Source organism: Schistocerca americana, unplaced genomic scaffold, assembly GCF_021461395.2.
Source record: "Schistocerca americana isolate TAMUIC-IGC-003095 unplaced genomic scaffold, iqSchAmer2.1 HiC_scaffold_480, whole genome shotgun sequence".
Taxonomy (NCBI): domain Eukaryota; kingdom Metazoa; phylum Arthropoda; class Insecta; order Orthoptera; family Acrididae; genus Schistocerca; species Schistocerca americana.
Genome location: NW_025726215.1, coordinates 62,501 through 65,000, shown reverse-complemented (window position 1 = coordinate 65,000; position 2,500 = coordinate 62,501). Strand labels below are relative to the sequence as shown.

The window sequence follows — 2,500 nt, the reverse complement described above, 5'->3', positions numbered from 1 at the left end:
AAGATGGTGAACTATGCCTGGCCAGGACGAAGTCAGGGGAAACCCTGATGGAGGTCCGTAGCGATTCTGACGTGCAAATCGATCGTCGGAGCTGGGTATAGGGGCGAAAGACTAATCGAACCATCTAGTAGCTGGTTCCCTCCGAAGTTTCCCTCAGGATAGCTGGTGCTCGTACGAGTCTCATCCGGTAAAGCGAATGATTAGAGGCCTTGGGGCCGAAACGACCTCAACCTATTCTCAAACTTTAAATGGGTGAGATCTCCGGCTTGCTTGATATGCTGAAGCCGCGAGCAAACGACTCGGATCGGAGTGCCAAGTGGGCCACTTTTGGTAAGCAGAACTGGCGCTGTGGGATGAACCAAACGCCGAGTTAAGGCGCCCGAATCGACGCTCATGGGAAACCATGAAAGGCGTTGGTTGCTTAAGACAGCAGGACGGTGGCCATGGAAGTCGGAATCCGCTAAGGAGTGTGTAACAACTCACCTGCCGAAGCAACTAGCCCTGAAAATGGATGGCGCTGAAGCGTCGTGCCTATACTCGGCCGTCAGTCTGGCAGTCATGGCCGGTCCTTGCGGCCGGCCGCGAAGCCCTGACGAGTAGGAGGGTCGCGGCGGTGGGCGCAGAAGGGTCTGGGCGTGAGCCTGCCTGGAGCCGCCGTCGGTGCAGATCTTGGTGGTAGTAGCAAATACTCCAGCGAGGCCCTGGAGGGCTGACGCGGAGAAGGGTTTCGTGTGAACAGCCGTTGCACACGAGTCAGTCGATCCTAAGCCCTAGGAGAAATCCGATGTTGATGGGGGCCGTCATAGCATGATGCACTTTGTGCTGGCCCCCGTTGGGCGAAAGGGAATCCGGTTCCTATTCCGGAACCCGGCAGCGGAACCGATACAAGTCGGGCCCCTCTTTTAGAGATGCTCGTCGGGGTAACCCAAAAGGACCCGGAGACGCCGTCGGGAGATCGGGGAAGAGTTTTCTTTTCTGCATGAGCGTTCGAGTTCCCTGGAATCCTCTAGCAGGGAGATAGGGTTTGGAACGCGAAGAGCACCGCAGTTGCGGCGGTGTCCCGATCTTCCCCTCGGACCTTGAAAATCCGGGAGAGGGCCACGTGGAGGTGTCGCGCCGGTTCGTACCCATATCCGCAGCAGGTCTCCAAGGTGAAGAGCCTCTAGTCGATAGAATAATGTAGGTAAGGGAAGTCGGCAAATTGGATCCGTAACTTCGGGATAAGGATTGGCTCTGAGGATCGGGGCGTGTCGGGCTTGGTCGGGAAGTGGGTCAGCGCTAACGTGCCGGGCCTGGGCGAGGTGAGTGCCGTAGGGGTGCCGGTAAGTGCGGGCGTTTAGCGCGGGCGTGGTCTGCTCTCGCCGTTGGTTGGCCTCGTGCTGGCCGGCGGTGCAGGATGCGCGCGCCTGCGCGGCGTTCGCGCCCCGGTGCTTCAACCTGCGTGCAGGATCCGAGCTCGGTCCCGTGCCTTGGCCTCCCACGGATCTTCCCTGCTGCGAGGCCGCGTCCGCCTTAGCGTGCTCCTCCGGGGGCGCGCGGGTGCGCGGATTCTCTTCGGCCGCCATTCAACGATCAACTCAGAACTGGCACGGACTGGGGGAATCCGACTGTCTAATTAAAACAAAGCATTGCGATGGCCCTAGCGGGTGTTGACGCAATGTGATTTCTGCCCAGTGCTCTGAATGTCAACGTGAAGAAATTCAAGCAAGCGCGGGTAAACGGCGGGAGTAACTATGACTCTCTTATGACTCTCTTAAGGTGGCCAAGTGGCGGCGGTGTGGCTGCATCCGGACTTGGCTTTTCGAAGTGCGGTCTTGATGTAGTCGTGCTGCTGCTGCGAGGTGCCTTCCTTGGGTTATAGTTACAGGGAGAGTGATGCGCAATACATGGGCCTAGCCCTCTTAGCCTCTCCTCTCCTGCGGTCTTCTCCCCTTCTCGTGGGCCCGCTGATTTTTGCAGAGTGGAAGACCGCACCAGGGGCTTGGGGGGGTTACCAGCCCCCCCTCGCATTATCCCTTTATAGTTGGGGGCAGCCGACAAGAAACAAGAGATGGTGGCCCTTCCGCTGAAGGTGCCACCCCAGCTACCCCAGCACCTATCCGGCCAACCGGCCGTAACGAAAATGCGATAGTTTGTGTAGCTCCCTTTGCTTGCAGTGAGTGCCACCGCACTTTTACCACGAAGAACGGTCTCGGGGTCCATCGCCGCCGCCAACACCCTGCGGCCGCCAACGCTGAGATCGTGACGGAGAGGCATCGCGCGAGGTGGACGGAGGAAGAAGTCCTGTCGCTCGCCAAGGCAGAGGCCGAACTGTTCCTAGAGAGGGACGCCCGGTTCTTCTTTGTAAATCAAGAACTAACCAGGATGTTCCCCGACCGAACGCTTGAGGCAATCAAGTGCCGACGGCGGCAAGCTGCCCACAAGCAGCTTGTCCGCCAATTCATGGAGGCACTTGAGATCGGTCGGGGTGAAGAGCCGGCGTCCCGCCGTGGAGCAGCGA

The 2,500-nt window shown here is 59.1% G+C and overlaps 1 pseudogene; it reads left to right on the top strand.

Annotated features, from left to right (window-relative positions):
- The window catches only part of LOC124585139, a 7,966-nt pseudogene that overhangs the window by 1,137 nt on the left and 4,329 nt on the right, over positions 1-2,500 (top strand).